The sequence below is a fragment of the Mytilus trossulus genome, chromosome 6 (genome assembly GCF_036588685.1).
Source record: "Mytilus trossulus isolate FHL-02 chromosome 6, PNRI_Mtr1.1.1.hap1, whole genome shotgun sequence".
Taxonomy (NCBI): Eukaryota; Metazoa; Mollusca; class Bivalvia; order Mytilida; family Mytilidae; genus Mytilus; species Mytilus trossulus.
Genome location: NC_086378.1, coordinates 39,202,491 through 39,214,815, shown reverse-complemented (window position 1 = coordinate 39,214,815; position 12,325 = coordinate 39,202,491).

Below are 12,325 nucleotides of genomic sequence, written 5' to 3'. Positions count from 1 at the left end.
GTCGAAAATTGTGAATTAAACATGGTTTTATAGCTGGTTAAACCCCTCAATTGAAAGACAGTCTCATGGTAAATTCTGTTGATTTTGTTTAATCAATTATTATTAACAATGCAGGGTATTTGCTGATATCAAAATGTCATTTATCAATTTCAGAAAAAAACGAATGTTTTCTTTCTGAATTTTGTTTTATAAAGATACATTTTTTTTAAATTACACGTAATACGTTACTGATGATATGCCGAGTTTTTGTTGCAACTGGTGAATTGAAAACCTGATTTATAAAAAATCTACTTATCTAATTTACCAAGTTTAATTTTCATCTGATTATGTCGAAGCTCATTGTGTAAGAATGAAAAACCATAAATGTCCACATAGATAGAACATTTTTATCTAGGATTTCACAAAAAGGTTTGATACTTTAAAAATAATGACACTTGTGTTTTGATAGAATGTATTGTAATATTGGAAAACAGTTTTTAATAATATAGGGTGAATAAATAAAATTAACGGTACTAATTTTCTTGCACCAGATGCGCATTTCGACAATACATGTCTCTTCAGTGATGCTCGTGGCCAAAATATTTGAAATCCAAAGCTTATATAAAAGATGAAGAGCTATAATCCAAAAGGTCCAAAAAGTGAACTTGTCAGAGAATGTATTATTTAGTCGTATTTCAATTGCTAAAAGCTGATCTGAAGTAGGATTTGGAAGGATTTTTGTATATAAGGTAATCGGTACATTCAGAAGTTTATACATTCATTTGTTATTGCATTTTTCGAATGGTGCTCACAAGTGCGAGATTGTTTATTTTGGTTTCAGGATTTACTGATCACGAAAAGAAACAATGGTAACATAATTTGCCATAACGTCGCAATAACGAAAATTTCGCAAACACTTCTAGATTTAGAGTATTATGGTCCGATAATTGTATAAGGGTGTAGGACTTAAAAGTATTTTTCTTGAAAGCGTTGAAAGCATTCCAGTGAAAAACAATCTGCTGGTTATCACGCTGAAATGATAATCATAAATTGTTCGTGTTTCTGGGATGGTTAATACTGTCTTTGGTAAGTCAGCAAGATCGAAAACATTATTGTCCTTGTGTTATTATTATAGCTGTGGTCATACAATACTTCGATATCACTCAAAATAGCGATTCCTACAATTTATAATACAAAGAAGTTTTTTTTCAAAACAATGGTATTTCAATTTTTTAAAAATGGCATATTAAGAAAGTCGTAGAAAAGATAAAAGGAATTGTAAAAAAAGACATGACAACACAGTACTTACAGTATTAAAATAACGAGGTCCAATTTATTAGCATGCATGACGTTACAACGACGAATCAATGTATTTAACTTTCTATATATCTATATAAATACAGGACAATGATGTTGATTAAAAAAAATCACACCATTTCAGACTCTTTTGTTTCCTCATAACTAATACGGGTATTACCAAAACTGATACCGATACCAATACAAATAGTATATGACACCTGTAGTTTCCAAGAGGTCGTGGTAAATTCCCGATAGTGTGACGATGCAAATAATGTTTCATAGCGAACTAAAATATCGTTAGATAAGGAATTGAACGCTTTGATCATATCTAATAATGTCCTGAGTCAGTTAATCTAATAACTTTTTTGACAAAAGAAATACAAAGTTTTGTTGCAACGTCTGTATTGAAAACCAAATTTTAGAAAAGCTCAATCAATTAGTTTGCTAACCTTTTTTTTTTATATCAGATTATGTCGAAGTGCATTTCAAAAGGTTAGAATATCATAATTGTCTACAAAATAACACTTCATTTTTTTTAAGATTAGTATATACACCAAAAAGTTTATTCTTGAAAAAAAATGACACCAGTGTTATAATAGAATGTATGGTCATATTGAAAACATTGTACAGATCATATGATCAAGGCGTATTGAAATGTAGTCTATCCAGTATCTAGTCTATAATTTTGACATGAATATATGTTTCCTATGCTGATTGATCATGTTGATGCTATCCACAATTGTAAACATAGTGAACACGACTGATTATTGGACAGGTGTGTGTAATCTACACAATTAAGAACAGAAAGGTCACATATTTCACGATGATATCATAAATATGTCGAAATTGACATGTTTGACATAAAGTCACTAAATACACACAGTTTTAGGGCAACACGTACCATTGGTTTACGTACATATTGACATTGGTCAATTAAGAACCTTTAATATGTGTTTGGTTTCACAATTTCGACATCAGATATTAATTTTTGTCTAATGAATAGTGTTCTACAAATAAAAATACAGCTGATGTTCAGTGCACACTGAAATCAAAATCATAGTTAATATTTTCTATCATGGAGTCAAAAGCAAAATGTTAACTTTGAAGGTTTTCGGGTTTATTTGTGTGTGTATTTTTTTACGTTATGAATTTGTTAACATGAAAACAAAATCCTATGATAACATATTTGCAGTTTGTAGATATGGAAGATTTGTACCTAGATAAAGCAATTCAGAAACATCGACAATCCAAGTTTGAACCTTTAGTAATAGTTAGACATTTTTTTTTTTTATTATTTACGATTTTTGACTAATTAAATTATTACGGTGGTGATACCATAGTGGTTACCCTAGCAAGTTTCATAACAGATCAAGACATAACATTTTTAAACGGTTCAAGTTATAGAAATCTTGATTTTAAAATTTGACAGAAAATGTTGAATAAAGTAAAACTCAAGGAATATGTGTCATCTGAAAAAAAGAAATTTAAAAATTATATGACTAAAAAAGGTTGATTCACTTTTTAACTTAAGCTTTAAAAAAAAAGGTGAACAGATTAAAAGAATCTTAAGTCGCCGAAAATCACAATAGCACATACAAAAAACAACGACTAGACACACGGCCCCATCAATAAAGACAACAATAGAAAACCACTGTTCGAAATTCATAAATCGTTTGAGAAACGGGTAACAAAAAAGAACCGATGATGATATATAGTTCTCCGTAAGGGTGTAGGACTTATGAGTAATTTTCTTAGAGTTTAGTGAAAAAAATCTGCTGATCCTTACGTAGAAATGATAAATTTTGAATCATTCATATGAATCATTCATATATATATATATATGATGAAAAATGGGTTCATATTTAAGTATTACTTGTACAGCTGTAGTCATACAATAGTTTAATCTAACTGAACCTATTAGAAGATGGTATATACTTACTCCCATAAATTTTCTTCAGGTTTTTGTTTTTAATAAACATTTACATCTTATTTACTTTAAGGAACATCATCACGTTTCTTACAATATTGAACAAAAAGAAGCGCATCGGACGCATTGAAAGTTTCATTTAAAGAATATGAAAACATAGATTTTGTTTTCCCTAGACAAATACAAATCACACTAATAATTGGTGATACTGCCGATATGATAATTCAGTTACCAACAGAATGCTCTTGGAAAAAGAAGCAACATTTGACAAATAATTTCGAAAGCAATTTTTAAAATCGTTTTTCCGTAAGAACAAAACACTATTTAAAGTGCGCAAATTTGTAAATTACGCCTGTAGACCTTGCCGTTGAAAAAATATTTATAAATCTTCCTGGTTTAAAAGTTTTTCATTGTATAATTATAGATTACAACATGCATTTTTTCACATTGGTCCTGGTATCATCGCAAGACTCCAATACTAGCACGTGGCTCTAGCCGAACAACAATATACGTCGTCGAGGAAAGATACCAGGGTCAATATGGAAAAGAGGTGTTTGTCACATATTTTAAAAGTTATGCGGAAAGAGAAAGACGTTCAATTAGCACAGCCTTTGTTCGCCATGCATTGTCGTTAAGGGCGCAATGCCGTCATGTGGTTTGAAATTTTTTGACCCGGACATCAATATGAGCAGGACAATTTTGCGATTATTACATATGCAAAACTCAATGTGTGATAATTCTATTTTTTGGTATTAACACAGCATGTACAGTAAGAAATGTCGTTTTATCTTTACATTTTTTTTTTAATTATTAAACATTTAATTAATGAATAAAAATAGAATCGGATGTTTCCATGGGGATATTTTGTGATACATATATTCCATACCTAATTCCTTATAGCGTTCGTAAAACTTTGTAAGAGCCGACTTCAACTTTACAAAATGGAACCCTTGTTTCAAATGCTCCGCTTTAAAAAAAATAATTATGAAACGAAACTCAAGCACTGGATATCATATATTCAGCTGAAAGATATATACTCCATGTGCAGGCGCTCCTGACACGTTGCTTCATTGAAGTGGAAAGCTCCCAATTGAAAAGCTGAAATCAACTGGCTAGTATCGTAAGGTTTTGTTCTTAACTTGAAAGTTCACTATACAATTTTTACTATTTGAAATTCATGAATTGTGAACTAAGTCATTTTCTTCAGAAAGAATGTGCATTTTTCAATATCTGATAAATGCATGATCGGATTGTCATAAGCCCATTCAATTAGTTCACCAACTGAAATTCATTTTTCATTGGAAGAGTATTCAGCATTGTAAACAATAGAAAAATCAAGACGATCGATCAGCAGAGATATTGCGTCTAACAAAGTAAAGTATATATAATAAAACAAGTGTACATCCAAACCGCAGGTCACCACGTATAAAAGATCCCACATTTGAAAAAGAGTTCATCAAATTGTCACAATAGCATGATAATTGATCATTGTAAACAGTGGTGTAACTAGTGCATTTGTGGTCGTCAACTATTTTTTTTATCAAAACGGTCGATCATTCATATCGTTGAAGTTTTTAAATGCAGTGAACTAGCCATTATGTTTGGCATATATATTACATAAATTCAAAATTGATCAGTAGTCGTCAGGAAAAGCATAGTGTATTATTTTTTTATCATTATTATTCTACAGTAATTATAACAGTGCATTACAAAAATATTAGAATTACATTAAGCGCTTTACAACATATAGCCATTCACAAATATAAGTATTAACAATAAAATATGAAAGCCCATGTTATAAAATCCTAAAATAAAAGATTTAAAAAAAAATGCATATACAACTATACTAGTAGTATTAAAAGAGGGACGAAAGATATCAGAGGAACAGTCAAACTCATAAATCGGAAATAAACTGACAGCGCCATGTCGTTTTCCTATACAACCGGATATGACGTTGGTGGTATTACACTTCTAGTTCGATGGGATAGATGCGTTCAAAAGAGGGACGAAAGATACCAAAGGAACTGTCAAACTCATAAATCTAAAACAAACTGACAACGCCAAGGCTAAAAATGAAAAAGAAAAACAGAAAAACAATAGCACACACGACACAACATAGAAAACTAAAGAATAAACAACACGAACCCCATATATAGTCACCAAATTTTGAATTATTTAGTGAATGAATAGCATCCATAAAGCGGAAAGTAAAGTTAACGGAATTTGCTTATTTCTTATTTTTCTTCCTATTAAGAAGTTCCTTTATGAAGTCAGTCTCATAATAATAAAGAAACAAGTCCACAAGAAGAGGAGAACAATTGGTTCCCATTAGATTGCCGACAGTCTGTTGAAAAACACGTCCTCCAAACGTAACAAATATGTTGTCAATCAAGAAATCAAGCATCAGTTTCAGAGATTTTTTTTGTTTGAACCAGTATGATCCTTTAAAAAGTAGGATTAATCCCTCCCTAAGACAAGATACTTGGTCATTCTTGAAACAAAGCAATACAAACTCTTTCAATTTGCCTTTAGTTTGGAATGGGGAATACTTGTGTAAAGTGTACGAAAGTCAAATGTTTTAATTCTATTGCAAGATGAAAGAGTCTTAGATTTTATGTAAAAGATCTTTGTAATTTTTTCGTATCCACATCTGATTCATGCCCCTGTAGAATAGGCAGTTTCACAATAACTTTGAAGCCCGGCTTTGATTGCGGATAAAAATATATTAAATTTACTGATAAACAATAAAATTTATATACAATGTGCATGATAGAATTAATAAGATATTAAAACAGTACCAATATTAGAAAGTTAAAATTCAAAAACATTTGCTTAAAATTCTGAAATTTCAATGACATAGAAATATTTTAAGAACTTTAAAAAGCATGACTGAAAAAAAAAAGTTTTCAAGTTTTTCTAAAAAAAAACGTTCACAGAATGGATGTTTCGTAGATCACTTTGCAAATTTAAATCCTTCAACAGAACAACTGTTGTTTTGTCAAATCTTCTTTCTCCATATGTTTAAGTTCTCACACGTGGCATTGTTAAAATCATGGCATTTTCAGATCTAAGTGCTCGTATTGGTTTGTATATATGAACGAGCTCTTGTAGGTAGACTGGTGCCTCCTCTTGTAAAGCTTTGAACACCTACACAAGAACAAAATTGAGAATGGAAATGGGGAAATGTGTCAAATATTTTAAACATATTTTATTCATTAAGATATGAAAAGGATTTCGCAACAGGCACAACCTATAAAAGCTCTCTCCATAATACATGTACAATGTATAATTCAATTACAACAACTGTATTTAAAATAATGCAATATAGTGGAACATGCATGGTACTTGTGAGCACACACGAGCAAATATATGTTAACAGTGTTACTTACTAAATGCAAAGTATATTTAAATAATCATCACTTATTTAAAGTACATTGAAACATGCAAATATCCTTTATAAGTCAATAGAAATATATACAAAAAGTTTGCGAAAGCAAATTTACAGATCTTACATTGTTGGGTTTATGTTTAGACGAGTTGTATATATTTATATATATAAGTACGTCTGAGTCAGTGACAACCCTACAACAGATATATCCATCGGATCGCCATCAATGATGGTGATACATGGCTGTGTACATAATGTATATACAACTCGTCTAAACATCAACCCAACAATGTTAGATCTGTAAATTTGCAAATTTTTGGTTCTTCCCTCGCCGGGATTCGAACCCATGCTACTGTGATATCGTGACACCAAATCGCCTGCACTGCAGCCGACCCGCTAGACCACACGACCACCTGGGCTCTCAAAAAAAGAGCTTTCGCTGGCCCTGTGTTACCTTTCCACGTCAGTTTTAATCTAGCGGCGTACTACAGTACATGATATATAAGGCATGAAGATGTTATTGTTACAGATCAGCTAAATTATCTATAGTAAAGGATCCTACAAGTTAATGTAAGATACACAGAAAATAATTATATTCATAAGTACGTCTGAGTCAGTGACAACCCTACAACAGATGTATCCATCGGATCGCCATCAATGATGGTGATACATGGCTGTGTACATAATGTATATACGACTCAAATCTATGGCGGGTTCCGAATCTGTGGCAGATTCCTAATCTATGGCAAATGTAACGTTACAAACGCCAAACAACTCAAATCTATGGCAGATTTTTGTTTACTCCAAATCTATGGCAGATCTTGTGGAAAGGGTACCGTATAACGTCACAACTAAATATAACGCCATATTACATCTTCACCGCAGATAACGATGGCGGAACCCATAGATTTGAACACCATTCAAGATAAAGATATTACCCTGGCAACAATTTGCGGGTGGTTTAAAGGAAGATGTGACATATTATCCCGAAGATGGACCAAATGCGCTGTACTGGCCGAGTCCCGCGATGAATTATGGCGCCGCTATTTTGAGCAACGCACATTTTAGAAAAAGGATTTTTAGAGCCCTTTATAATTTGCTGTTCAGTGTGAGCAAAGGCTGCGTGTTGAAGGCCGTACCTTGACCTATCCTGGTTTACTTATAAATTGTAACTTGCATGGACAGTTGTCTCATTGGCACTCATACCACATCTTCCTATATTTAGTTTGTAGTAGTTTACTGTCTACGGCTGGCAAAGTTTCTATATTATATAAAATTACCGGATACAAATTTGATTTAAATCGTCAGCAAATAAAAAAAAGATGTATTAAAGATATCGCTGAAATAATATTATTTGAAAAATTCAAACTGGTTATTTTTCTTGGCCGTTACTTTTTTTATTTATTTTTTTATAATTAGCTGCCTCCTGGTTTGTTATTATTCTGACTTTGTTTTATTAGTTTGTTTAATGAATTCGTTAAACAGGTACCATGCACAGATTAAAGAATGTTTATTTTTTACAGAGCACATCATTTTAATCTTGAAGTCTGTATTAAGGCATATGCTTTTATCATTTATGAATTTTTTTTTGGTTGACCATTATGAAATGTTTATTTTACAAATATTTATAGACATGCTCCCGTTGTCGTATTTTTTCCACTTGCTTATGACAAGTCATTGGTAAACAATGTACTGCATTGTTTTTCATTTGCACAAAACTTGCCATAAATTTGGAAACAACATAAATCTGCCATAGATTAGGAAACTACAAAACTTGCCATAGATTTGGGATGGCATGACGTCACATTTACCATAGATTAGGAATCTGCCATAGATTTGGAACCCACCATAGATTTGAGTCCTACATATATATGTTGTTTGTGCTGTTTTTAGACCCTTCTACAACGAAATTTGTTTAACCTGCACACGTATAAAAATTGCGGTTTTTATCCAACGCAATCTAGGTTTGAACGTAGATTTCAATTTAGACTTGTTTATATTTTTTCGTTTGGGCTTGTATCATATTTTCCCTCCGGTTTGTATGATCCGTTCATCCTATATTGACTCTTTATATTCAAGAGTTTATCTAAAAATGAGGGTACTTTTTCTAAAAATGAGAGTACTTTTTATATGGCCTTCCAAATACCGTTTCGATCCCTAACATCAATGAAGAGACATTTATTGTCGAAATCCGGATCTGGTGTACTAAGAAAATATTGACACCGTATGTTTGTGGCATAACATCGTGGCCACAAGTGAAAAAAATTTTTCTGTTTAGAATTAAATTTATATTTAGATCCATTTTGTTACATCTTGTGATCAATTTTATTTGGCATTCGCCAATGGCAGTCAACAGGGTTTAAGAACATCAGTTGTTCGACCTGTTAGTCAAATGCGTGTTGTTTAAATATACTTTTTCACTTTTTTGGTCTTTTGGAAAATGTTGTTTTTGCTGTTTTTAGACCTTTCTACAACGAACTTTGTTTAAGATGCACACGTATAAAAATCGCGGTTTTTATCCAACGCAATCATAGGTTTGAACGTTTTTCAATTTAGACTCGTTTATATTTTTTCGTTTGGGCTTGTATCATATTTTCCCTCCGGTTTGTATGATCCGTTCATCCTATATTGACTCTTAAAATTCAAGAGTTTATCTAAAAATGAGGGTATTTTTTCTAAAAATGAGAGTACTTTTTATATGGCCTTCCAAATACCGTTTCGATCCCTATCATCACAGAAGAGACATTTTAAAAGTTTTGGATTCTCATAAATTCTATGTATAACTTTTGGACTAGTTTGAATCTCGGTCTATTTCTGTAATTTATTCTTACATACTTTTGATTTTTTAACCCTGTATGCGTACATTGCCTATGTAAATTTTAAAATTGTTTGTATGCACATTGAACGACAAATTTATGTGACGTATATAATTTTTCTGACGTCAGACACTCAAATCAATCCATGTGTTCGTAGATAGTAGATGTTTTTGTGTCCTATTAAATTGTTCCTTTTAAAATTGTTATACGATGATGACTGATGTACCCATATTTTGACTATTTTATTAATTGTGACTGTTTATTTAACGCATCATGTAAATGTAGCGGAATTTGATGAGACTGTTATTAAAGTGAGAGGGTTAGCACTATAGAACCAGGTTTAATCCACCATTTTCTACATTTGAAAATGTCTGTACCAAGTCAGGAATATGACAGTTCTTGTCCATTCGTTTTGATGCGTTTTGTTTTTTGATTTTGCCATGTGATTATGGACTTTCCAAATTGATTTTCCTCTGAGTTCAGTATTTTTGTGATTTTACTTTTTATTATCGAAATCCGGATCTGGTGTACTAAGAAAATATTGACACCGTATGTTTGTGGCATAACATCGTGGCCACAAGTGAAAAAAAACCTTTCTGTTTAGTATTTAATTTATATTTAGATCCATTTTGTTACATCTTGTGATCAATTTTATTTGGCAATATATATATAACAATAACATCTTCATGCCTTATATATCATGTACTGTTGTACGCCGCTAGCTTAAAACTGACGTGGAAAGGTAAAACATGCCCACCGAAAGCTCTTTTATGAGAGCCCAGGTGGTCGGGTGGTCTAGCGGGACGGCTGCAGTGCATGCGATTTGGTGTCACGATATCACAGTAGCATGGGTTCGAATCCCAGCGAGGGAAGAACCAAAAATTTGCGAAAGCAAATTTACAGATCTAACATTGTTGAGTTGATGTTTAGACGAGTTGTATATATATATATATATATATATATACGAGTCTAAATTGAAAACTACGTTCAAACCTATGACTGCGTTGGATAAAAACCGCAATTTTTATACGTGTGCATGTCAAACAAATTTCGTTGTAGAAGGGTCTAAAAACAGCACAAACAACATTTTCCAAAAGACCAAAAGAGTGAAAAAGTATATTTAAACAAAACGCATTTGACTAACAGGTCGAACAACTGATGTTCTTTCACCCTGCTGACTGATATATATATATATATAAACGAGTCTAAATTGAAAACTACATTCAAACCTATGACTGCGTTGGATAAAAACCGCAATTTTTATGCGTGTGCATGTCAAACAAATTTAGTTGTAGAAGGGTCTAAAAACAGCACAAACAACATTTTCCAAAAGACCAAAAGAGTGAAAAAGTATATTTAAAGAAAACGCATTTGATATATACATAATAATAATAATAGCTTTATTTAAAGAGAGTAACTTATTTGGATTAAACCAATTTTCAATAAGGCTCTCTATATATACATACAATGTTAACAATATGAATAAAACATAATTAATCTACTATTACACACATATAAAGAATAGACGTATAGAAAGTAATACAACAACAGCAACAACAACACCTATGGTATACATTGTGGCTTAACTTAAAATTTAACACTTTTCAAAATAAAATGACTTGTAAGAGTTTTTAAATGCAGATATACTTTTTGATTTTTTAATTTCACTGGACAATGAATTCCACACTTTTGGACCACTAAAAGAAAAACTTGATTTGTATAATTCATAATGTTGATTTGCGAAAGCAAATTTACAGATCTAACATTGTTGGGTTGATGTTTAGATGAGTTGTATATACATTATGTACACAGCCATGTATCACCATCATTGATGCGATCCGATGGATACATCTGTTGTAGGGTTGTCACTGACTCAGACGTACTAATGAATATAATTGTTTTCTGTGACTGTATCCTACATTAATTTGTAGGATCCTTTACTATAGATTATTTAGCTGATCTGTAACAATAACATCTTCATGGCTTATATATCATGTACTGTAGTATGCCGCTAGATTAAAACTGACGTGGAAAGGTAACACATGGCCAGCGAAAGCTCTTTTTTTGAGAGCCCAGGTGGTCATGTGGTCTAGCGGGACGACTGCAGTACAGGCGATTTGGTTTCACGATATCACAGTAGCATGGGTTCGAATCTCGGCGAGGGAAGAACCAAAAATTTGCGAAAGCAAATTTACAGATCTAACATTGTTGGGTTGATGTTTAGACGAGTTGTATATATATATATACAAAAATTTGCGAAAGCAAATTTACAGATCTAACATTGTTGGGTTGATGTTTAGACGAGTTGTATATACATTATGTACACAGCCATGTATCACCATCATTGATGGCGATCCAATGGATACATCTGTTGTAGAGTTGTCACTGACTCAGACGTACTTATAAATATAATTATTTTCTGTGACTGTATATTACATTAATTTGTAGGATCCTTTACTAAAGATAATTTAGCTGATCTGTAACAATAACATCTTCATGCCTTATATATCATGTACTGTAGTACGCCGCTAGATTAAAACTGACGTGGAAAGGTAACATACGGCCAGCGAAAGCTCTTTTTTTGAGAGCCCAGCTGGTCGTGTGGTCTAGCGGGACGGCTGCAGTGCAGGCGATTTGGTGTCACGATATCACAGTAGCATGGGTTCGAATCCCGGCGAGGGAAGAACCAAAAATTTGCGCAAGCAAATTAAAAGATCTTACATTGTTGGGTTGATGTTTAGACGAGTTGTATATACATTATGTACACAGCCATGTATCACCATCATTGATGGCGATCCAATGGATACATCTGTTGTAGAGTTGTCACTGACTTAGACGTACTTATAAATATAATTATCTTCTGTGACTGTATATTACATTAATTTGTAGGATCCTTTACTATAGATAATTTAGCTG